Source organism: Bombus vosnesenskii, unplaced genomic scaffold (genome assembly GCF_011952255.1).
Source record: "Bombus vosnesenskii isolate JDL3184/JDL3185 unplaced genomic scaffold, Bvos_JDL3184-5_v1.1 scf7180000013294, whole genome shotgun sequence".
NCBI classification, from domain to species: Eukaryota; Metazoa; Arthropoda; class Insecta; order Hymenoptera; family Apidae; genus Bombus; species Bombus vosnesenskii.
This window is the reverse complement of record NW_022882945.1, coordinates 733,259-760,609: the sequence shown is the minus strand read 5'-3', so window position 1 is coordinate 760,609 and position 27,351 is coordinate 733,259. Positions and strand designations below refer to the sequence as shown.

Here is a 27,351-nt window from a genome sequence, read left to right as displayed (position 1 = left end):
ATCCTTACCATTATCCAATCTCTGCAATGTTTCAGTGACGCATAGCCTGCTACTATGAAATTGCAATTAAAATTCAGGGAATGGAAGTTCGACGTATTGTCCTCTGTCTGACATTGTGTGAAATATTTTTATACTCTAACATCTTCAAGATTCTCCCATTGTTTCCTTTTAATTAAGAATAACACTAATTGGCCAAGGACTCGCCATTACGACTAACTAAGTTCAGAATACATTTGTTAGCCTGTAGGTCAAGTGATATGCATTCTTGAAAAAGAAGCGTACGAATTTGCCACGTGCAACTGCAAACATTGATCCAAATATCGATACGATTTAATCAACGTTCCCCTACGAAGGTAAATGTTCCGAATTAAAAATTGATTTCCATTACATTTTCAGCAGAGGAAACACAGTAGTGATCTAATAGAAGGTTGGATCGAAATTCAATCTGAAACTGTATCGAAGTTAGCAGAAATAAAAGAAACTTTCTCCTTGAAAATTGCATGAAAAATGCGTGGAATAATCCTCCGAATGGAAAGTTTTTATATCGTTGGGCGATTCAGCACGCGCGATTTAATTCTCTTTGAATCCGAATCCGTGCATTCCCTAAAACAATCTCTCGACGCAGCTCGAAACGTTAAAACTGTGGGATACGTATCGCAACTAGCAACTCCGCGGCTTCCCAAGTAGGTAATTCTATCGGCTCGCATAATTTTGCAGTTTAGGATATCCGACAAAATTAATTTCACCTAAAATCCCGGCTGATCTCTTTTCTTTTCTCGACGCGGTGAACAGACTGCGTTTTATTCCCCCAGAGCGTTGTAACCGGACAAGTGTTTTAACACAAGTGCGCGTATAATTCGCTGTTACACGACGTTATCGCACCGTTCTACCTCCAAACTTCGGGAAATTATGGATTCTCCAAACACCTGCTGCATGCCAATTAGACTACAGAAAAAATTTCGTTTCGTTTTCTTGTCGAATTGAATTGAAAATCATTTGATTTTGTTTGAAACTATTCAAGAAATATACAAAATTCCGTAAAATATAAGTATTTGGTTTTTTACCATCCACGAAATAATCGAAGAATCAAGTAATTAAGATTAAAGATTAACGATTTATACTCCTTTTTATAAATAAAGTCTATAGTCGGGATTGTGGCAGGGAGAAAAGTTGAAAAAACAGAGAGACGATTCTCTCGAATTTTTCCGTGGTCGGAATCGATTATTAAGGCATGTCACGAGAGCAAATAGGCAATTATCTTAGCGAAACGTAGCCGCACAAAATGTCGTGGCTTGTTCGTCAGAGGCTGAAAGCACGGAAACACGACACTTTCCAATTTGTTTCACGAAATTGTAGCGCCACGGCCGCCAAATGTTCAAACGAGCCTTGACCCTCGATCACGTGTATTGCGTTAGCCATACACGCCGGTCATCCTGCTTGTACCTGGAGCTGATAAAAATACTGATAGCATTTTTATGTTGTATGACGTTTTTAAAATTTCACACGACTCTCTTTCTCTCTTTTCAAACAAGTTTTTTTTTTATTCCATTTAATAAACACACAACATTTCACACTTCATTTTCTATACTCGTTCAGATTCGTCGAGAAAAAATTCGTAATTAACTTAAAAGAATGATTTTACATAACAAATTTAAAAAAATCTCTGATACAATTCTATTCTAATATTTCTTACTTTAAAAATTCCTAATTATTCTTATTATATAATCAACCATATAGATGAAGTAGTAGAAAAAGTATTATAATTTTGTGTCCATCAGTTTGTATCATTAATCTATATTAATCTGATTCGGTATAGTCACCGAATAATCCTAATATACTCTACTTTAATCCGATTAAATTCCATTATAACTTATGAAAATGAAAGTGATCATTTTAATTAATTCGCGAATCTTTTGACGTTTTGTGAACAAAAGGACTATCATAAACATTATTTTCTGCGTTACTACCCGATTCTAGGAATTGAAATATTTCACGTCACGTAACAGCTGATTTACATTGACGTTTCGCGGTTGCGATAGGCAAGTTGACAAACCTGTCAGTCCCTGTGCCCATTAACATCGTTTCTCCGACTGTCTGTCGTACATCCAGCTTCAATTACAATTTATCCCCGTCACGAAACGCTATCACCAGCCATAGCACATTGTCGCTGAGTTTTCTTATCAATCGGAGAACGACTACCGCTTATCGTTAACCTCGACAGCCGACCACGACATTCAAAGTTTCCGCGGAGATTTACAGATCGACCACAACCAACGAAATTTCTTCTGTTCCCTTTCGATGGGTCGTTTCGTAACCATTCTCGAGCAATTTCTTCGAATATCGAGGAGATGCGATGCGTTTCGCTTGCCATGCAGCGACTAACCGCTCTCGATCCAATATTTGCGTGAGAAAACGGTGAATCGTCGATAAAGGAAGTAAAGACGAAAGGGTGAATTGAGATAGCGAATCTGTGAAGAGCGAAAAGGGAGCAACTGTCGATGTTTATGGAGATGTAAGTGAAATTTGAGCTTTTCGAGGAAAACAAGAAGAATTATTGGAAGTAGACTGCGGATGTTTCTGTAAATTTATATTTCTATGAATAGAACTATAGAAATGGAATTTACATAGAGATTCTTTTCGCTCTTCAAACATTGTATATAAAGAATATTTTATTTCGAATATCTTAGTTGTTTTTACAAGTTATGTGCGCTTCGTACATTTCTGCATAAAGTTTAAATTTCCCATAAATGTATCGATATTCGCAGCTTAATTATTTTGTGATGGATTTTCTTTCGTTTTCGTTGCAAGTATTCTAATAGAATGGACTCGCGAATCGGAAAGAAACAACGCTTGTCAAGTGAAAATTTTCAATACTTTAGATGAAGATGCATTCTGGAGGTCAGAAGAGAAAACACGGTGTAGAAATGTAGTATCATAAAAAATAATGTATGTTCTGATATATATCGCCGAATGAAAATTACCTGATTCTACAGAAACTTTCATCAAAGCTATTTTTCACCAGAAAGCACTTATTAAAGTAGTATTACATAATATTGAGAGAATCTGGTAATGTCGTGTCTCAAAGCAAAGACCAACTTCATAATTTTATTGAATACTGTCCTTTTGCTGTATTTTTGAGCATAACATTTGCAGTAATTGTAGTATGATGAATATTTTATGCAATATCACACGTAATATAACATTATAAATTTTTTTTTTTAATGGTCAGAATCTATGAAACAAAAGTTACATATGCTAAAATATCTTTTTCTCTCTTGGAATAAAATCAATACGGGCCCAAGAGCAGAATCTTTTCTTTTAAGGATTCATTATGTGTAATCCAGTTCTTTTTACGAAAAGATAAATTGGTATCATTTGAATTTCGTAAACGAGATGGGAACAGAGGTGTCTTTGAGGATCAATGGAAAGTACCGATTTAATGAAATTATTAAAAAATGAGGATCGTTTTGGCGACCAATTAATTTTTATTTCTTCAGTTAATTGCCAATGTCGAATTTTTCTGCAAAAAGTGGAGAGGTGAGTTTCGAAATGCTAAAGGGTCGATTATTATATCGATAACGCGATTAATGTTTTACGCGAGTCAGGAAAAGTGGGGATGAAAACGTTAAAGCGATGCAATATAAAAATAGTAATTACGTTTCGACCTTTTTTTACCTTCTTTCTCCTACAGTTACACCGTACAACATTTTCGAATTACATGTGCAATCTTTGTGCGATAAAATTTTCCGATTCTGTTGAACGCATCTGCTCGTTTCTAAAAGATTCTATTTCCACGAATTACATTACAAAATTTCTAAATACATCGACACTGCAGAATAATACTAGATCTTTGATTATCTAAACTAATCTCCAAGTATTGTATAGTATAATTATAAAAATAATCGAAGCATTGAAATTTAATAAAATATCATACTTTATATATTGGCAATATTTTCTAATAATTGGATAACAATTAATTTTAGAAATAACAGGAATATTTGAAATGTCTAAATCTGTAAATAAAGATGTTTGAACTATCTTTATTACGGAGAAAATCGTCCTCTGGAATATTGCAAACGTTGATCCTCTCTACGATGAAGCATCATATGGTCAACATATGAGAGGTGGATTAGTCGATGGTCGTATTTTGTGCGATGAAAAAGGACATGATAAACGGTAGGGGTGAATAAACGAGAGCTTAGAATTTGTTGCGTGGAAAGTGGATACTGGGACCACGAATCAGCAATCCATCGTCAGGGATACTGTGGACGTTGCGCAAATACGTTACATTCATATAACCCATGAATTTCCTTTTGAAGAAACATAGTTCTGTGTATAGGACGAGAATTCTTGTTAAAACGAAACGAATAACTGGAATGTACAACGCAAATGAACGATTCGTTGACACGAATATTCTGATATAAAATCCTTCGAAACTCTTAACAGAATTTTATTCTTCTTCTATAAAATGAATGACATAGAAATTATTTCGTGTTAGTTGGATTTTAAAGTAGATATTGTTAAAGGGAGGAATAAATGAGAGAAAATAGCGTTGAGATTGAACCTGAAACAAGGTAGTTGACCTTAAAAAATGTAACGTGTATTTTTTGATAACGGAATGATTTATGGTGGTTGATAAATCGGCCAGCCAGGGACGAAGAAAGGGCAATCCCGCGGTGAAAGCTGTGATTCCAACCGGCGATCGCGAAATCTTTTTTCCGGTTTGCTCGCGTGACGTTACCTTAACCGTGAATTACCATTTCACGCGCGAGCCACGACAAGTCGGACTGGAAGATCGATGGAGGGGCAGTGGTAATCCGAAACTTCGCCAAGAACTCGAAATCTCTGACGGTTCGTTGCGTGACTATCTACCGCCCATAAATTGTCATTGTTTAACACCTTTTCCCCTCGTTTGATTAGCTGTCGAGATGCCGAAAAGCTCGCGTTATTCCACTATTTAAGTTCCTTTATTTCGGTCAACTAAAATACGATTTTTTTTTTTTTTTTTTTAGAAATGTACTATACATATAGAATATAGGTAAACGCACGGATTAAATTCTTGTAGAATATAGGCAACTAGTAGAATTTAATTAAAAGTCTTCTCGTAAAAAAATCATCAGACAGTTAAAAATGTAAAATACTTTCCTCGTTATATTAAATATTTAAAACTTGAAACGCTTCAGTTGAGGTTTATTTCAGGTTTTGTATCAGCAACGAGACATCCCACGGTAGCAACTTTTTGTGACTGTAAACCGTAATTACAACTTCTTCGTAAATTCTTTTACTACTTCTCCCACAAGTACCCTTATGATAGTTCTACTCTTCAATAAAAATGAAGCGCCATCAGGATTCATGTACAATCGACTCCAACAAACAAACTGGATTAACACGCTTAGAATTCACCGCAAAGCGAACTGCAAATTGAAACATTTCCCTGATCGTGCACATCCTATTTACTATTTCCCGACTGTAATCTGCCCGACTTACCAATTTCCTTTTTCCTCCTCTCCCCTCCCCGAGGAGAAGATTCGCTGTAATCATCGAAATAACAGAGACGCCAGACGCATTCGTCTTCCCCATCATCGTCTTCCACTTTCTAATTTCATTCCGGCTGTAATTTCGTTGCAGCTTCCACTATTCTCGTCACTTATTTCCGCTCACGATCCTTCCACACACGTGTATACACACACTCGTACGCGTGCGCGAGCAAGAAAAGGGATTGGTCACGGCGAAAACGTCGACAGAGCAAACATCGTCTCTCTATCGTAAAATTTTCGCCGAGAATAGGTGGCTATTAAGATCATTGACGAAGCACCGGGATATCTATCTTCGACGCTGTTGTAAAATATCGCCGATGAAGTCCGCCTCGAACTCTTTTATCATTGCCGAGACGCTCCTTTTACTCGAGAACGTGGTACACGTTCCGCCAGAAAATTGAGTCGAGTTCCACTATCGGAAGAAACTTCGTGACATCGGATCAGCGCACGTTACATCGTCGATTGTGTCGATGTCATTTATTTCCAACTTCTTCGAAATCGCTGCTTTGTGGCGAGCACTGTGCTTACCGACGCCCAGCAGCCACGTCGTCGCGAGCTTCATCCCGGATTTCCTGGCAAAAGAATTTACCACTGACAATCTCTATGCAACGCAAGACATCGAGCTAGTCTCTCAGTTTTCGAGAGTTCGCGGTATCTTCGAAATAATTTTTAGTTGGGAAAAATTGAAAGAATAAAGAAATAGAGCGAATGGTATCTTTACGAGATGTAGTTACAGTTTTTAAAAATTAATTTCACCGTGTCGTATAATCTGTCATGTACAAGTACAATTACAACGATTTTAAATTACCATGTCAACTTTGTAATTAAACACTACATTTACATCGTTTCATATTAAAAATAGATAAGTTGTTAAACGTATAGCTTCGAAATGGTTGTGTAAATTGTGAATTAAATCTTGTAGTGAAATTCTTCAACCGGCAAAAATGCAAAAAGACAAAAATGTGAAATCCACTTGGAAGCACCGTGTCGCCGAGTATCGTACGATTCCGTTTAAAAAGTGATTGATCGATCGGTTACATAAAACACGCCTCGTTGTCGGAACGAAATCAATTCGACATCGTCGATGCGTTGCCTTAGCAAATTTCCATGATCCTCGATTGCCAACAATCTCTTGTAATATCGATCAGCTCTTACGACACAGACCCGCGTTATACCGATCGAATATACGATCTGTGTATCGTACCGATAAGTACAGTTACAGTTAACTTTTAGCGATCTTCGATAAGCAAACTGCGAAATTGAGATACGTAATGGACATACAATCGAAGCGGTGTGCCGCAATTGTATCCAAGCAATCTTCGTGCTTGCAAGCTGAATCTTGTGTTTCGGAAGGCATTTTCGACGGTAAAGAACCCTCGAAGCAAAACCATCGAAAGGGATGGAGAACACGATAAGGAACGAGGAAGTTTAAACCCTAAGTATAGTTGGTGGAAGAGATATAGCGTGGTCGTGAAATCGATCAGATGCTAAAATTGATATATTTGGGAGGTTGAAACATGTGATTTGAACCATTTTTGACCACGTAAGAAAATATAATCTGTTTCAGACCCGCACGATACCATATTCTTGTTATCATCTTGTGATAAATAGATTTATAGAAATAAATTCTTTGCTTTTTGCGACCTGGAAATACTAATTATACAATATATCTATATAACGAAACTGAGAATTTTATATTTATATTACTTTCTTGCGATAAAGAAATTTATAAAAAGTGAAAACAGATGTTTTTTTATAATTTTTTCTAGTCTTTCGCCTGTTACAAGTAACAATAATCAAATATTTTAATGTGAATAATAATCGCGCACCTGTACAATGAAATCAAGAAATTTATAAAAAGCGAAGTCGATCACGCCGACTTCTGGGAAGTTCATATAAGGAAAACGAACGACGACGATATTTTAGACGTTTGAAGTTGTCACAGATATTTTGACGCTATCGATCGGCAAATATAATTACCAAGCGTTTTAATACGTCTCTTAGTCTGTGTGTCGTTAGGCAGGATTGGTCGAGAGTTAAATGAGAGGGTGGAAGCTAACTGCTAGCAGAATGAAATAAAGAAAGTATCCTGATTAGAATGTTGATTCCGGCGACGATCGATGCTCCGTTTTTGTCAGTGGATTCCTTCGTGCCTCGGTTACGAGATCCAAGGAGAAGTTTTCAGCCAGGAGAATTTTCGTTTGTTAATTTATGGTACTCGCGTTGAATCGAATGGAAGATGAGATGCAAAGAAAGTAGAAAGAGTGACATCGATAAGTCCTCTCTTGAGAGGTTCAGGGGGATAAATGCCTGTCAGAGAGAACGTTGAATACAGCGACATCGTAATTCGATCTTGCCTGTATGCATTGCAAAATTTTGTAAGAAATTTGATTTATACAGCAAGAGGTATCATGAGATAATTAATTCGATGTAGCATGGATGGTCGCTACACAAAGCAAGAAGCCGGAGAATGCTACGAGTTGAAGAAATTGAAACGAATAGTTACAGTCGATTAAAAAATTCTTTCAACAGGATTTAATATGCACACAGACACGTTTACAAGTACGAGAATATTTGCTGATCTTATACAGAATGACGCAGTTAGAACTTTGTATTTACATAAGATAATAAGAATGTAAAATACACGGCAGTAAATTATGGAAATTTGTTAAGCCTTAAAGGAAAATAACGAATTAAAAATTATATATTACGTTGGCTTTCTGTATACAATTTTTTTATCTAGATCTGGCTTGAGGATAAATAGCCTAAAATTTAAATTCGACATTATCTGCAATCTGCGATCTGCAATCGATTACAACATTCGATCGATTGACGACATATAAAACGCAATAATAGAAAAATAGAATATCAAATATAAATATAATCTAAGATCTAATAATACACGTATAACATTAACTTCACTTTCTATTGATTTTCCAATCATCGTGAATTATTTCCTAATAATTTGTCGGTATTAGCTTATTTTTCTATAGACGTCCTAAAATTATTAATACGAGTGGACTCATAACACAAGAGTAAAGAAAATACATTTCTCAGGAAAGTACATAAAATCCGCCCTCGTCGAATGAATCTCAAAATCCGAAGAGGATAAACACGAGTAGGAGATGGTAGTGTAGCAACTTTCTCAATCTCCATCAAGCATAATCCATCGTCGAGCCCTGTGGAAGAACATCGTGCAAATTTACACCGGTTATACACAAATTCGACGGTTTCCCTGAAGATCCCCAACCGACATACAATCCCAATCATCTGCAGTCCCCTGAAGCACAGAAACAGCCCTCTGTATTTTCCAGGAAAGAGAGCAGCCAAAGGAAGCAGAACCGAAGGGGATCGTCTCATTAACGAAGTCAGAGTTTCCTCTCCCTTTCTTAATTCCAATATAATCGAGATACCCTGCGGCAGCAAACGTCAACTACGGCTGTAACGTCGAACTGGCACCACACCCTCTCTTCATTTCCTCTGGTTCGACGCGCTGGCTGCGAAAAGCATGAGCGTCGTGCGACATTCGAGCCAGACGACGCGACGGAGCTAAAAGAAAGCGTGGGCAATTTCAACGGCATTTATTAGTCTATTAAAGTGGCGGTATTCAAGCTTTCACTAGCCACTTAAAGCGATAACCAAAATTAGCCGGCACGCAGATCTGTTTACACGCGGACACTGCCTGAAGAGTCGACGTGGAGGGAAAAAGAGAAAAGGAGAAAGAAGACGGAAAACATACGATGAAAGGAGTAAGAAAAAGCGAGTGAAACGTGGAACGATGCTAGACGAGTCAAAGTACAGAAACATAGCGAAAGATGGTAAGGGATAGAGAAAGGGTGACGGAAGGAGAAAGAGGGTGGGGGTAAAAGCGTGTGCGTGGTATACAGAGGGCAGGAACACAAAGAGGGGTAAAGTCGACGAGGCCGCGCAAGGGGCAAAGCGGTTCACGGGGGTGGGTGTGCGAGGATGGTTGGCTCGGTAGGCGGTGGTGAGGATCGGGAGTGGAAGGGAAAGGAGGAATAAATGGGGACCGACGCAGTCCTGTCGGGAGCGTCACAGCGGGCAGACGCTCACCACCGACGCTTCTCTCGCTCGCCTCGCCTCGCCTCGCTCATTCTCTCTCCCTCCCTCCCCCTTCGCTGTCTTAACCACCATCTCGTCATCTCCATCCAGCAACAGCCGAGTCGCGAGACGGACCATCAGCCTCACCCTATCGGTTGCTCGGATACGCGTGTGGCCTCTGTATTTGCCTGCCGAAGGCGCAATCCCCTTGCTCCGTTGTCTCGGTTTTTGCCGCCTCGTGTACGCGGCCGTGTATTGCTTTTGTTTTTTTTTTTCTTTTTTAATTATACATTTGTCTGTCTCTCTTTTTCTCTCTATCCTTTCTCTTTTTCTCTGTTTCATATTTCTGTTCCTCCTTTCAATTACGTTTCCTTGGAATCTATTCTCACCGTTGAAATCCACCTTTAAAATCCTGTCGTTTTATTACGTTTCTCGTCATTGCGATTCTTACCTAAGTTGCCGTAATTCCGAACGAACCAGCCGAAAATGCGCTCTCGAAACCGCTTTCGGTGGCCGCGTGATTCTCTACGGAGATTATCAGTGAACTTGTGATACCACGGACCAACAGTGTTTGAGAAAAGAGAAGATACCAACCGCTGCCTAATGAAGAGACGATCGCCGCGAATCCTAGAACACTGGCTATCGACCGGTGATCAAGGCGAAGAGCAACTCGTATTCCCCCGTTGTGTTGTTCCCTCCGTCTCATCCACGACGCCGCTCGAACTGTCACGAATCAGACGTGCGGTTGTCCCATGGTGAATTTCCATTTACCTCGACGAGCCGGGTGTACCCGCGATCCAGATATCGTCGATCACTGCCCTGGTGTACGAGGTAGATATAAAGGATCAGTGATCGATCAGTGGGAGAGTTTCGACAGATGGGTTCGAGGGAAGGAATAGTGGAAAGGTCTCGTAATACTTCGGGGAGTGTATACAGTTCCAAGCACGCGGAACTCGCTCCCCTTAAAACGTGACAACCGTGATCGAGTTTGGGGTAACAGTGTGACGATGTTCGATTCGACGCGTGTCGGACGCGACCTCGATGAACATTTCTCGATATGCCTGTCGTGTATTCGATGTGACACGGCAGGATGATCTCGACGTGACGTTAGGAGACAGAAATTATGATTTCACGCTCGTTTGGAATTGCTTGTTGCGATCGCGGACAAAGAAATTCCAAAGGTAATAATGGAATTCGTTATGGAATGGAGTTCGAAGTAGAAGGAAGTGATGATTTTACGCTCGTTATCGAGATTGTAGAAAATGGCTTAAAAGCGCTCGTTACCTTCCGTTATAATAAGATGAAAGTTGCAAAGAGACGAACAAAGATCCTTCGCGTCCGATGATGCTGAATATTGAACGGAATTTTCCGCTTGCTCTCGTGGAGCATCAATTAATGAAATTCGAGGTTTTCAAGTTATTTTAGGGATGAATTGCCACGGGTCACGGTGAAGCTTTGCGATGATTAACAATTCAAACTTAACGGGCTATCTATTGGTGAGTGCAAACGATTTCAGTCGACAATTAAAAGCGCAACTGGAGAAATCGTTGGTCAGGGGTTGTATCAATTATTTCGCAAGGATATCAGTTTTCGATTCGTTTCGATTGAGACCTTGAAATGACACGCTGTCCGTCTGCGGAAATAAACCGGTCGAAAGAAGCTTTATTCTTAGAAGTGACGAGGAAAGTTAAGATCAGTTCCATTCTATTGAATAATTTGTACGGTTTCCCCACAATGAAATCGATGAATAAGTAATAGTCTTCAATTAGGTGGCATTTCATTGCCACCAGGAGTCGTTGAATAATACCAGCGATGAATAATGCTGTTCTTCGATTATTCATGTTTCCCATCCCTTCGAGAATTTTGTTCAACGTTTAATTGTCAATAAATAATTCGATCAATCTCGGCGTAGATTCCCGTTTTCTTTTAATTCAACGTTAATTCGTTGTCTTTCCATATTCTACTCTTAGATGATAAAACTCAGTTACTTATCATTTATTCGTTAATGGTTGAGGCTTGAAGTTATTTTTACTGAACAAAGCGTTCTAATGTACCTTGATATCTTATTTTAATTTAACTATAAAACAGTAGAAGAACCGTAAAAGAGTTGTTAAATGTATCACAGATAATATTCGATATATTAAACTTCTATCAAACATGTTGCTAATATACTTCGTGTGTTTCCATGAATATCTGCATATTTTATTTACATAAATTTTATATTTAATAATCATATGCTTTTTATATATTTAAAAACGCCCGCAGTCTATTTAAAATTTAGAGTGCTCAATTTCCTTCCAAAAAGTATCTGCAAATTATTAAATAATCCTACATTTAACTAGTTTGATTCAAGCGTAATAAGGCTATATTTACGAACGTTCTTCTAAAAGCAATTATTTTAGAAAGCAGTACACGGATGGAAATGTTTTCCCCGCTCCTTCGAGCAATATCGAATGTTTCGATGCTGTACAGCGTTTAAATAGTCGATCACAACTTTCTGAATATTTTCAATTCTATGAAAATAACGATCTTTAAGATGATTTTTAACCTTCGGGAATAAAAGGTTTGTGACACTATTATCATTTTTTTCGACTGTTAACAATTCGTTGACTGATAGTGAAGCGACAACTATTAATGAAATAATCAAATAATGAAATGTGGGTGTGTTCTTATGATGCAGCATTTTCATGACACGCGATCATTTATTTGGATCCTCTTGTACAATAATTTATCAGATAACAGTATTAGTAAATTGGAATGACCTTTCATGATTTTATAATTTTGTATCAAATAGAATACTGACATAACTTGTAATTTCATTTGTTTTTATTACCAAACTTGTTACTGTTAAGTAGATGATACAACTTTATTATTATTCAGCTTATTAATACTGGTAACTTGCAGCTTACGATTTGCAAAACTTCACTAATGATATTATTTCCTGCAAAGCGGCATAATTGCTATAATGTATTTTATATTATTCTGTACCAAGGAAACCAGTTCAGATCAGTTCAGAACGTAACTTGAATATATATCCCAATAAAATATGCAGATCATAATAATTCGTTTGTAACTTGTCTTGATTACCAATCTGAGTTACAAAGAAAGGAGTTTCGTACATTTTGGATCGGACCACGTACATACCAATTATCCACAAACGTTGGCTTCATCCTGCTGTCATAAGCAGTTCGTATAACACGCTGACAATAAGACCGGTTTCAGGCGAGGATACGCGCATGATATACACTGAACATACACTTACAGCGTACTGCAATGCAAGCGTTCACACGACGATTCTCGTGAGACGCAACATCACGATACTCATCTCGTGTATCTTGGCAACGATACATTTCGTATGAAGGTGACAGACAAAACATTAAAACAAACGGCGACATTTGCACGATACGCTCGCGATACACGTACCGCGATACGCGTATCTCTGTGTGAAACCGGCGTAATACGCGTAGAAAACGACGCAGGGGTCATTTACCAGGCAACCAATCGCGATATTATTACGACGTGCTCGAAATTCCTATAAAAATGGAAGCAGTGCGGGACGCTGTTCGCCGACATGGTTCAATTGATTTAAAGCGCAATCAAGGTCGGCCGGCCGTTTAAATTCAGCCTCTGGACGACATCCGCCACTCTAAATAAAGGCCTCGAATCGCGATTTACGGTAAATCAAGACGAGCCGCGTCATTGCATTACATAACTTAATTGCAGAACTGTAGCTGGCTTTCGGCGAAATTGCACACCGTCTACGTGCGTCTCTCTGACCGTGTATCAAACAGTGTCCATATTCACAAGCACTGCATGTACGTGTGTGTGTGTTTATCCAACGTCGCAACTGGAACGGGTTTTAGTAAAATTACCGTCATTGCTAATGGACCACGGGACGACGTTGGTTTCCTTTTCCTCGACATATCGATGTATCGAGGCTACATTAACTTTAATGAATCTATGTAAGAGTAACGATTTAAGTTCCTTGTATCTTTGATCGCGTGTCGAGTGGCGATTTGCAATTTTCAAACGTTCTTCCATTCTTTTCTACCTTCGTTTAACTCCCATAATGGAAAGTGGTCGAGCGGGATCGGGATTGAGTCGAGATTGAATCGTTGATCGCTTTGCCAAGCGGATTAATGTATTTCATTAAGGAGAGCGGCCACGGAAATTTGTCCAGGCCACGATATAATTGCTTACGTAGATCATACGCGCCTCTGGTTTAGGAGTGGTTTATGCTGGATTTCTCTTTGGTAATTGAATTATCTTGATCATGTGAACTACGTTTCCTTAACCATCCTTACGTTTTCGTACATGGAATGCCAACATTCTGGCTTTTTTTGAACGTTTAAACGCGAGTTAAATTAAAACCACGGTAATTATATTCAGGATTTTCTCTGCATATTTCTTTCTCCTGTTTGGGACATCGTACGAAATGAGCATTTCTATAGTTTATGTCCTACAAGAGTAAGTAATGTAATTAACTCTGCCGTGAATTTTTATGTCTCAATCTCGCTATCATTTTAATAAAAAAAAGTGAATATTTCATAAAATTAGCCTATGTATACGATAAGGAATCCTGGATATTTCGATTGCTGAAAAAAAATCTAGGGTACAATAGGCAAATATTATTTTTATTATTTTCCATTTTTAGATCTTGAAGTTTCTCTTTAGTAGCTTTCATGTTCTTTTAACGGTACACGGAATTATTTCGAGTTATGCTACTTTTGAGATATAGTCGTATCACGGCACAAATTTGTTCGACTTCCTAATACGCTAATGATTAACATTCACATAACTTAGTAGTTGATTATCGTAAAATTAATAGAAAACAGGTGGATTGAAGATAATGTACATAATAAAAAATTAGATATTCCAATATTGTAATGAAGTTTAAGTAGATTAACATCTACCGCGAAATTACAAAAGTACACATTCTAATCAGTGTGACCTAATTTCTTAAAGACAGTCCCAGGATGTCTGGCACCCTCCATTAGTCGCGATGTTTCTATTAGAACAGTGGTTTTTCTTTCATTACTTAACTAGATTACTAGGAAGAAATATGGCTACTAGGCTTTTACCCAGAGTTGGAATTCTTAATCGGCTTTTAAACCGTACAGAGAGGGTGTAAGGCAAACGATTTCGTCTTAACTAAGAAAATTCAAAAAACCAGATCCGAAAGCAGACTCTCGTTAGTTTAATGAGCGTCTTCGAACTTCACTGCGACGATCAGTCTTCAAAACTTGATCTTTATTTTTCAAATTTGCATTTTTCGTGATATAAATCATAATACAATAAAAATCATACGTTTTCTTGTTTAATCCACATATGATGGAAATACTAAAATTAATATTTATTAGGAAATTAACCATTATTAAACATAATGTTTAAAGAAACGTGTTGTTTTAAGTGATAATGCGTGTTACGATGGCAAAGTTACCAAAATTAATACTTATTTACAAAAGCACTTAACAAACAATTAAATTTCTTCAGTATAGAAAAAGTCCAATTCCCAATACAATTTAGGAATAATAATCCAGCATAGCGGTACAAAAGAAATATCGACACGTTCTAAAAATAATATAGGTTGCTGGTACGACAATGATCCCTAAAGATCCGCAGGAAGAGCTAAAAGGGACACAAGAACTCTTTCCTCCCTTCGTTCCTTTGGGATAAAAACGAGTGACCGTATCTCGGAGAATCCCGTTGGCATCTTTTTCCTCGCAGGCTTTAACGTTTCACCAAATGAAACATTTGCTTCCAGATCTTATGTCGAACCCTTCTATCGATTCCTAACGTATTTATTATAAAAAGATGTATCATTTTGATTCATAAAAACGAATGTAATAATACAAGGACACATGTTATCGTGCTTCCTAGTTATCTGAAGTTCTTCCGTAGAGAACTATAGTTTGAACAACATTGATGAAAAATCATTGACAAAATAACTGATAAAAGAAATCGTTTCCCATAATTCAGAAAACGAGGCCTTCAACGAGACAATTTTACTCTACATTCTTTACTTATTTTCGTACGTAGAGTAGTTTCTAGCTAATCGTCGTATACATATATACTTGACAAGCTTTTAACCGTTTGTGTCCCAGGGGTTTTTGAAACAACAGGGTCGAAAAATCCGAAACAGCGCGATAGCGCTTGTTTCAATCGATTGTAAAAAAAAAAAAAACAAGCAGCGTAATAGTGCTCGTCGTATTTGCTATTTTTATGAAATACATCTATATTATTATATATTCGTACTATTAGTTTCTAAATATTTCAAATTTTGTTCAATAAAAATTATTGAGAAGATGACAATGAAATACAAAATACCGTCAGTCGTCCGTAGCGTTCAAATGTACTGGGACTTTTCGACACAAGTCTAAACAGCGCGATCGCGCTGCTTGGAACTCAAACAATTAAACTCGATTTTCTCAAAAAACGAAGCGTCATATGAATCAATTTTATTCTATATGCCCGATTTCTATTTTCACGTGGAATCACCTTGTATCAAGTTGTACCGCCAGTTACCGGTTACTCTGCATAACGTGGCCGAGGAACAATTTAATTTAACCATCGGAAGGTAACGAAGTAGGCAAGCAGTAGACTATAGGTAGAAAAAATTCCCTCACATCGTTGTATATACAGAGAAAGGGAAAGTGCACCGTCGTTGAACTCTGACTTTTCCAACGAGTGCTTTTGTTTTGTTTCGTTGTTCGGCCATCAGCTGGGAAGTTCATGCTTCTTAAATACCACGACGAATACGCTCAAAGAATGGCAGACCGGCTACACTAAGTATTCGTAATTCCCAGTTCCCCTTCTACTCAGGGTTAAAAGCTTTTTTTAACGGTTCTTACACACCGCCACGCGAAATCGATAAACTCGTTATTGTCGCTTTATTTCCGAAGCCGGGATTACAGGCGCAGGTCTTGCTGCCGTAGAAGAGAAAAGAGGAAGGTGAAAAGCGTGGTAGAACGGATTATGGATATCGCTTCGTCGACGCAAAACGAATTTACGAGCGGCTCGTCTGCAGCGAAGCGATATCGGCGAGAATAGAGAAAGTTAGAGTGTAAAAAATTCGTATGGAGAATCAAAAATTCAGAGAGATACTTTTTGCAAGCAATCGTGATCGGTATTAGTTGCTAGCGATAGATACTATGTAGCATGGTTTTTGAACGACGAGCGAAAAATTAATCATGCCAGGTGTCATCCATTATTCCGCGCCGTGATCTCGTCACGGTGATGAAATATTGTTTGCGGTGAAAAAAACGCCTGGGACAATTTAATCGGGCGACTACTTCTGCGCACAAAGAAACAATAAAGAGAGAATGAAAGAGATATATACCGTGCAAACACGTTGATCGATAGGCGATCGACGGAGAAAAAGTTCGTCACTCTGTCTTTCCTCTCCTTTTTCTACTTTCCTTCCCTTCGTTGACATGTTCTCGGCGTGATTTATTGCTGGACGTACGGTGTTTGTTGGTGTAGGTACATATTTGATTGATTGACTTCGAAGATGTCGTTTTCCTAATTATGACTAAACCGCGGATGTTTATATACGTTCAGATTTTGATAAACGTAACTGATGAAATGAAAGGAAAAAAGAAATGTATTTCACTTGCTAATTATTATGATAATTGCTTTTTGAATGTTTCTGTATATCACGTACAATCTACATTTTTAATGTATAGACATCACCGAAATTGTAGATGTACAGGTAGACATACGAAATTTAATAACAGTACCTTTATACCGAACAGGTTGAAATTACAAATAATCAATATTTCAGATAAATATAAATAAAACAAGAAATATCAGACATTTTTAACCACAATACGTAGCAAAAATTCTAGCCAACTCGTTTCGTTACAGTTTACGACGAAGCAAAACCAAGCTCTTAGCTCTGGCACTCGTAAATTTTTTTTAAATCGCAGCTACAATTTTAAGATCCTCGCTCCAACTTGTATTTACTTTTATTGCCCCTCGTCGCGCACAATCTTCAAGTTCCTTCAAACATCTGCATTTCTACGCTTCATTAAACAAAAACGAACATTCGCGAAGGAAAGTGTACTCAGACGGACAAGGAGATCAACGACAATAATTACACGTGTTGTTTCAAAATTTTATTACACTATTTATCGCATCGCATTTGTACGAAATTGTTCCTTTTTCAAATTGAGCCACGTCAGAAGTTGCTCGTACGCTACGAGATCTTTTATTATTTTCCGAGTGAAAAAGTGACAAAAATGTCAATTCGAGGGTTTTTGATTGAGTTACATTTGGAAGCGAACGCACGAAGTGGCGCTTGTCATCGAAAGATAATTTCTCGGGCGTACAAATAACAATTTCAACGGTGTAAATTTTTCATCGTTTGTCGAACACACGTTAAAAGCGATTCATGTTAATCCGTGGGATCTTCTGAACCGGCCAGTTACATGCACGTGTATGCGATAGAAAACGCGCGTTCGACGCGACACGAAACAGAGGAAGAAACGATGAAAGGCAATTTTTGTTCAAATCACGCAATTTTCCGTTTCACCATTACTACGATAAAAAATATCGGAGACAAAACTGTTTTTATGTATCGAGAGGAAACAACATGGACATCGCGAAACGCAAATCGCTTTAGTTTTTATCGATCTATCGTAACCTCTTCATTTTCGTTAAAAAAACCATACTTTTGTAAACTTCTTTATAATTTCATATATGTAATTAGTAGATAAATATTTTTCTTACTTTTCATACTGTCGCATCTTTTTCTATAAATTGCTTCATTGTAAAATAATGAGATTTACCAGTGTGCGAAATTTCATCTATCATATTAGGAATAGTTCGAAAATCTTGTACTTCCCTTGTTCATATTTAATTCAAATTAAGATATTTAAAAATAAAACGAAGACAGGAAAAAATTAAGAAAATTAAAATGTCTACCAGACACGATAATTTTCCCACTGGCAAAAAATGTCAACCAGTTGTAGCCACGGACTTCCTTTTGTCTCGGTTTCGTTTTCAAAGGGTTGTCGCGCTTTTTTCCCAAGTTCTTCGCTTATTTTGCACCGTTTCCGTACAGCATTCTACATGGCTAAAAAACAACAGACCCCGACTATTCCACCGTTGCAAGTGTTCCACCAAAGACGCAATGTAAGCTCTTTAAACGGACTTCGAAATTAGTTAATTAACTCCATTAAATATTCCCGCGTTTTTCTTTCTTTCGTTGTTATTTTTTAAATGCGTGCCAGGGCTAGGAACACTAGCTAGGTTATCAGATTTTATCACTCTAACTTCTAAGTATTCAATTAACTAATTGCTCGGCCACTCAGTCGGATTATTTTCAAACCTAAACACACAATCATCTCTATAAAATCGTATTCTGTAACAATCGAAAGAAACAAAATAAAATTCGAAATGACCTGTAGTATCTTATTGATAGCGATATGAAATTCTTTATGACTTCACGTACAAAATAATGTTGGTAGTGTACTGTCTAGGAGAGTGACTTACTTAAAGATTTTAAGGATAATGTTAGGAATTCAAAATAATACTTTTTTAACCCTTTTCTTTAGTAATAAACAATATTTTATTAAACACCATCAAAATTCAAGGATTATTATACAAGAATTATAAGAAATGAATTATTAAAATTGGATCATAAAAGAAAAAGATTCGTACATTATAAATTGCAATATAAATTGTTCAGTAATTAATAACTCCCTACTTCTTATTATCTCGATCCATTAAAGAGTAACCAGAGAAATTAACACGCGGAACAAAGCATTGTTGAAACTAATCATTATTTTAACAAAACAATCTCATCTTATTAGTAATTTCCACTTTATCTTTATTTTTAATAAAGCAGTAAGCTTACTACTAAGCATTAGGGGTGGTTTAAACAGTTCACTTTAAACAAGACAAGACAAACGATGCTTAAAGTACGGTTCCTTAAACAGGGCCGATAATCCTCTGAAACTTGCCAGCGACAATCGTGCGTCAAACATCGTCAAGTTCTAAACACGGTATTCCAAAGGTGCTTAAGAGCACCGTCGTCCCTCGATGCGCAACGGTCATGTCTTCGAGAAACTTCTGTCCCTATCCCTCGAACCCCTAGAGAGCTCGCGAAATTTCCTGAAAATTTCGTCAAAGGAGGAAATAACTCGACCAGTTAACTCGTCGTAGCCTGCAGCCGTGCGTTCACGAGGGAATCACCAGTGACATTTCAGAGGGCGAACCATCCCGAAGACCGAGAAAACGAAGACGAGGAAAAGGACGGTGCCACTCTGGGTTTCCCGCCGTCTCGTCAGGTGTGTGAAATCTCTGCGAGCGATCGCGAGGCGCGGACGCGCGCGTTATATCGTGCGGGTCGATAAAATTCTAAAATATTAACGAGCATCGGCGCGGTCGCGGGACACGTTCCACGCGAATCGAACAGTGGAATCGTGTGCATGGCTGGCATTGAGAGCCAGCGCGATAACGGAGAAGAAAAGAAGGAGAGGTGAACGCGGAGAACGGATCGATATCGCCCGGTGTCGAGAACGATTCGCGACGCCGGACCGCAGTTAGGGAGCCGGATGAAAGTTGAAGCAGGACGAGACGATCGAAAAGTACCACCATTGAGGAGGTAAAGAATCGCGTACTTCGAGCGGAAATCGAAGATTGCCGCTCTTCATCAACCGCGACAACCACCAAGTGATTCCAGCCCATTGGCCTAACATTACTGTGGAGTTGTAAAGAGGCGATAGATACATGATGAATAACGTGGTGAATATTCGCGCGCTTTTAAAGGGGACGTGAATAATCCGTGGTTCGTCTAAGATTCAAGAGGATAACGAAAGTTCCTCTGAGATTCGATGAACCAGCCGTCTTTCCAGCTTTCGTAGTCGACGTGTCCCGTTCGATCGAGCGATGAACGGTGAAAACACAGGCTTAAACATGAGTGAAACAGTGAATCCTGCTGACAAACAATTACAGGCCGCGATGCAACCAACGGAACGCGGTACGTTTAGTGAAGTGCATCCTGGCAAACAAACAGAGTTACCGCGTTACAGTGCCAGCGACATCCCGGCCTCGGCGGACCTGACTTGAGGAGCCAGGCGAACAAACGTAGATGTCACTGAGAAGGTCAGTATTAGGAAAGTCGAAGAATTTTTGATGAGGGGTTGCATGGATAATTATCCGTTTTATAGACAATGGGAATCGTGTTCTTTAGCAATTAAAGTCACACGCATGGACGATTTAAAAATATGTTTGTATTTCTGGAACGTACTGTTATACAGAGAAGATTATGTCTTATTAAGACTCGATTCAATTCTAATTGTAAATTAATATTTAACTAGCGCTAAAAATGTTTCCAACTTATTTATTTATTTAACAAATCTACTTCACAGATTGAAAATGCGGATTCTAGAATGTAGAACGATGTTCACCGCGTTTTTTTTCACATTTAGATGCAGGTTTACCCTCACAAATATAGAAGATCGCTACAAATGTAAATGTTCCCGCGTGCAGCTTGCACGTTTCGTTTATTAGTCGCAATTTGTCCTTTTTCCCTCAACGTTTACTGGAAGAATGTAGGTCAGAGAGGAAGAAAGTCCTAGAGAACAGACGCCAAGGGCTTGATTTGTGGCCGCTGTTTGTCGCCAGATTTTGAAACTGGGTGACGAAGGGAAGAATCTTGAAGATTCTGGAAACTGTATGGTACTTGTTCTTGCAACTTGATGTTTAGTTTGAATTACGAACCAAAAAGCGAAGATCGCTTCGGTTTCACGGAGTTACATTATTCTCGTCCGTTCGTATCTTATACGGATATTAATCTCGTAGAATGAAATGAACTTTATTTGTACCTTTCGTTGGTTTTCAGAAGTCGAAACGTAGGTGGATAGAATGGGGCAGATAAATAAACAAGACGAAGAGAATAAATTCGTAATTGACAATGTTGTTTTCACTTCTGAGAATAGCTGACGCCTGCTTTGTCTTCATACCGAGATTTATTTTCCACGTAGGCGTTTTATGTCGGATAATAGTACTTATGTAATAAGAATCTATGTAACAGGCAAATACGAAGGACTGGTAGAATCTGTCTGCACTCGATGTTATGAAAGATCCCATAAGTCAAATTTAGAGCTAATTTATTTCAAATTCTATTACTTCTATTTAGATTAGAAAATTGTACATCAGTTAACATATTGTAGTTAATTCATTATTTTCCTCTGAAACTCTGGTAAAGTATTTACACAATTCCTTCTGTGTACGTATTCGTCGGATCGTTACATCTACGAATGTAAACCGCTAAACGAATTAATTATGCCTCTAGGAATCTAAATCAATTATACAGATCTTGAGTTAACTAACCAGACCAGCAGAGTTAATACTAACAGTTATTCAATTCTGGAATCCCTGCCTATCACTTCACAAAATCTGTAAAAAAGAAATTCTTGGTTTCTTCCATATCATTAATCTTCTATTGTTTCAAACTTTCTATTCATTCTCCATTAACGACTCGACGTAACACCGGGATGATGTTGATTACCGCGTGGCAAATATTTGTCCGCCCTTCGTGCTTAGCTTCTTAAGAATTCTGTGAAGGGAACGAATAATGAAACACATTCCAGAATTCGTCGAGTGAAAAATTAGAAAATGAAACGCGTCGGAAAATAAATGTTATGGAATTACATTGAGGGTCTCTGAAGGTAGGGATCGGGGTTCGGGTAATTAAATATTGGGGCGAATACTGAGCAATTAACGAGATCTTTTTATACCAATTCGGAGGAGTAAGTAAAAAGTTGAAGTAATTAACCTGGCGATAGTGTGATGAATTATGACATGTCTCAACGTTCCTAAAACTTCTATCTTCATTTTAAATGTACTTTCAACATCCTTAACGGATGTTTATTTTTGTAAAGTTAAAGTTATAGAAGCAAATTTAGTTGATGATGAAATGTATTTGGAAAGAATGAATAATAATGTTATTACGAAGTTTAAATTCTTTTATCGATGAAATTAAATTATTTATGAAACTTTATTCTTTCTTATTAGTAGTATAAGTAGCTTTATGTTTATTCCCATAGAAAACTTTCTGTTAAGTATTATTTAAAAGGAGCCACTTTCACGATTTCATATTATATCAAAAAGTTATACCCAAAAGTTTATTAAATTTTCCAAAAGATTGATTGGGATTTATGTGTAATAGCTATTGAGATCATGTTGCATTTGTTTCAACACCTGGTTGTTGAATAAGAAACAAAAAGCCAGACACCAATATTCGTCGTTCGTATTTAGTTCAATGGAAGGGAACAATTCTTAAAGAGATATTCGCGTGACGCCAGGGGGAAATTGCAGCGAATCCCGGTTCCCCCGAGTTTTCATCTATTTACGAAACTCAAAAAGGATTTCATTAAAAAGGATCCAGTGTCCATGGGAGAAAGAAGCGACATTCGAAATTGCCAGTGCCTGTACATTTCTCCGTTTTCTCTGGGACGCTGTTTACCAAACTTTTCCACTTTCCATTCCAGCTGTCCCGCGTTTTCTCTAAAAAAAAAACTCGATGATTCCGAAACTCTTAGTTTCGGTGCACTCAGTAATTTTTCAAACTTCCTTATTAGGGAAATCTGACGAAGATAAAAATGAATAAATCTCAGAGGCAAAAATTTATGTAGAATGGTACGAAAGTTTAGGAATAAGAATAATGCAAATTTTCGTTGAAAACAGTTCGACGAGATTCGGGAGTCGAGCTACTCTATAAGAAATTTCGGTTTCCAGGAAGATCATTTTAAATTCCGCTGAGTACACGTGCACTCTAAATATCGATTTTGCAACGTGAACGGACTAACTGGCTCTTCTTATTTCTTTCGATAAGTAACTCCGATCATTAATTCGTTAATATCCATACATCGCTATCGCAAATCGACCAAAGTGTATCCAAATACTTCCAAACTTTAATATACAACTTCGCAAATCATCATCTATGCACGTTGACTAAACCTAGAGAATTCTCAATGAAATAACGAATCGAATGAAAACCAATTATCATTCATCAAAAAAATCATATGAATTAAATCAAACAAATCGCAAAAATATAACTAGCTTAGTTATTAATATGATAATTTTGGTTAGTAATAATTGAAAATCAACATTTGTATATTGCTACTATAACACAAATCACGTCTGACCAATACTATCCTTCCCGATTTATCAACTACATCCACTATACCTACAAATCCATCAGTAAAATAACAAATCGAACGAAGACCGATTATCATTCAGCTATCAAAAAAAAATTACTCCCGCATCAATCAAATCGATTGAGTTATTTGGCGCGTTCGTCATATCTCTTTCTTTCTCTACTTTTGCTCGTTGGTCCAAGTGACAATCAAGCAGATCATCCGGAATTTTCTCCACGTTCTGCTCAACTGCGGCCGAGAGTAGACGAATTGGCTCGCAAGCGGAACGAAGAGCAATCGTTCGCGGTGCCAAAGGTTTTTGGTAATTTGCGTCGGCGTCCTACGAATGCGGCGTCCTAAGATCCCAAGTCTAGGCACGTCCGTAGCCTCGGTTAGGCTTCGCGAAACGAAGGAAGTTTCGCGCGAGCCAGTCGAGCGCAAGGCAACTGGGACGTTTTATCATTTCGCTGCGACACCGGTGCTCAAGATGCGAAAGAGGTCGCGGAAACAATGACCGCGCTTATCAGCCAGCATCTCGCTGACGATAGTTAGGGAGAAGTTCGGTAGCTTCCTTTTCCCTCTTTCTTTCCTCTCTGCGACCCTTCGCTGTAGGGAAAAGTCTCATCATCATCAAAAATTGTAATAAAGACGATCGGAGATTTCCGGATAGTCGATTCATGGCGAAAAGGGTAGGGAATTGATTGACGATGGAATTCGATTTGACATGAAGGTGAGTTATATTTTGTATAAGAAAAAATTATTTGTTCGGCGAGGTTTTCGTTGATACACTCCTCATTCAGAAGTATTGGGACATTTATAAAATTCGAAAGCTTAAGTAGGTTCGGAAAATTATTATTAAAATATTAAGAACAGTTATTTCATTTGAAACGTTAGACTATGAACGACTGATGTATTCAATATTATAACAACTTTATTAATTTGATGGAATAAAATGAATTCTCTTCTTGTCTGTGTATATCTGTTGCTTCTTTTAATCACTATCTTCATCAATTTTATTGCTCATATTATGATTTTATTTCAGTTATTTGGCTTCATGTATGCTGTAGACCACCTTATAAAACTTTTTAGTTTTTGGAATGTTCTACCTGATTCATCTGCGATTCTCTTTATAGAATTTAGATTAAAGAAACTGTCAACGCATGCTTGCGTATAAAATTCTGATCTATTAATTATTTCTTTGATACTGGTGTCCTAATACTTATTTACAGTTATCCTATGTATTTATTTAGTATACGTCGAACCATAGTGATTTCATTAGTCTTCAGATTCTCATTTTATCGCGAGCCAAAGTTTAAGGAGATAAAGACTCTTGGAATCCCTGGATATTTTCACGACGTTAATATTGAGAATTTTCTCGTGTCTATATCGTACTCAAAGGTAATACTTCATCGAGCACTTCGAAGAATTAGAAAGGGGCTGTCCCAAAACTTTCTTATGAGAAAACTTTCGACCGTGCAGTCAAGGCACGTAGGAGATCGCGTCACTCTCCTAGATGTTTGTCGACAACAATTAATACTCTTAAAAATTGGAAATCACATACAAATGAAAAGATTCTCAGCTCTAGTACGACATACAAACGTAAAAATATCTATCGGAGAAAGGGAAGATTTATAAAATCGCTACAAAGTAATTGTATCTCAGTAAACTAACACAAACAAATAAATAAATATTATCTGAATAAGAAAATAATAACTATTGCCTTCAGTCATTAATTTTCTCCTACTTTGTCCTAAAAATTTATCTGTAAATATCAACGTATCTGCCTGCTTTCAACTTGTTAATCTGGATAACGTCAAAGTAGCTTCGGGATTGCTCGGTCAACTCGAGAAACTATCCCCTTGAAACGGCAGAGAACGAGCAAAACGAAGAGTGAGGGACGTAGAAAGTGCAATTAAGAGTGTGATCCTTTAGCCGGCGAGCAAGAGTCCGTGGTAAATCGAGGACATCTATGGAGCATAATTCGCCGGCGAACACGTGATGAGAGCCACTTGTCGGTGCAGCAACGACTGCAGACATCGTTGGCCGTGATAGAGGCAACGAGCTGAAGAGAGAAGATAAAAAAAAGGCGCGCACAGGCTCACGTTTATCTTCTTATTTACTTTTTTCCCGGGGCCGATTTGCTTTCGAGGCTAACGGATTTCATTCGTATGCAGATTAGAGGCCCCGTGCTGGTACTCGCACAATATCCGCGCACAATGGCTATGCCGGGACTGGTCTTTGCCGATTGTGCGGCACGCCACCTCGTCTGGAAAAAGTTGGCGCCGGAAAAACGGCCACAAATGGTAATTCCTATTCCCATGCTGGTGTGTGCACACGCGAGAGAAGAGATTCGCATCCCCTGAAGCCAGAAAGCTCCGGGACAAGCCGCGGATTATTTCGCGCGCGTGCAACACTACCTTCTTTTCAGTGTGCGCGTCACCGTAATGCGTAATGTGTTGAGCAGAGTCTGCTATTGACAAGGAAAGGAAGGGAGTGAGGTAATTTTCAAGAAGATTTTTGGTGCTGGTGGTACATTGAGAGTGATACAGGAATTGTGAGCTGCAGACATAGTGGCGGATAGGAGAAAGTTTAAAATTTGTGCTAGATATTAGTATATTAATAGTAACTTTGTTATACTAAACATTTTTCACCATGTTGATAACACATATATTATATCTATCTATAATTTGGTTGTTCTTGTCAATTATAGTTCTGTCTTCTAAAATCGTGGCATTCTTTTGTACTGCTCATCCTTTAAACTTTCTTTTCTCTGCCTTTGCAGTGGCTCACGAAGATATTTAGACATTTAACATACAGCTCGTGTTTAAATATATCTACATCAGGAGACTTGTAAAAAATTGAGATTAGATTAAAAAATGGAAAATCATTGAGTGATTATAAACAATCTTTAAGAATCATTATTTTGAAACAGCAGACTATAAAGGTCACATATATTGAGCATTGTAAGAATAATCCTATCAATTTCATGCAACAGAGGATAATTTCTTCTTTATAAAATCATACTATGACACGAACAAAAAAAAATCATTTCTAACACAAATGATTTGTTCTATTTACATACGGAGTTTCAGAATTTGTTTAATTCCGGCGATCTTGAACTACTCTCTTCATTTACATCTCTTTCCTACTATTTAAACGTTCTTCATTTACATATCCCTGGTGCAAACACACTTGAATCGCTCAACAAAAATTCACCAGTCACTTGTACGATATGATATATTGGAGTTGAAATAAACAATAACTCATTAAAATAAGAGCGTTGCGGGTGAAATTGACAATGAAATATCTCCGTTTGTTTCGGCCCCGCTTGTACTTCTTAAAAATAATAATTTATACGAATGCATATTTCGGTTTTAATTTAATGAATCGATACTCACGCAGTGGGTGTAATTAAGGATTGTTAATATGTACAAATTCTCTTTGTAAGCAGTTACTCATTTTATAAGACCTAATTGTCAAGGGATAATGAATTTAATAGAGGCGTAACGTGTTTTTTTAACACGATTTTATCCAGCTCTTTTGTCGTTGGTATTAAGGAGCGATGAGTGTACGAATGGGTCTTCCTGTTTAATGAGAAGAAATGG

General features: G+C 37.8%; 1 protein-coding gene across 7 annotated transcripts in view; it reads left to right on the top strand.

The window, feature by feature from the left end:
• LOC117233040 (small conductance calcium-activated potassium channel protein) overlaps positions 1–27,351 on the top strand; it is a 235,997-nt gene that overhangs the window by 120,336 nt on the left and 88,310 nt on the right. The window contains exons 1-2 of one of the 7 annotated variants that reach the window (XM_033492925.1): positions 9,554–10,430; positions 19,811–20,708. The exons of 3 other annotated variants lie outside the window; for them this stretch is intronic. The gene's annotated coding sequence lies outside the window, so the exon portion shown is untranslated. Of the gene's footprint in view, positions 1–9,553; positions 10,431–19,752; positions 20,709–27,351 lie in introns of those variants that run through there. 3 more of the 7 variants (XM_033492924.1, XM_033492923.1, XM_033492926.1) reach the window with 3 other exon arrangements.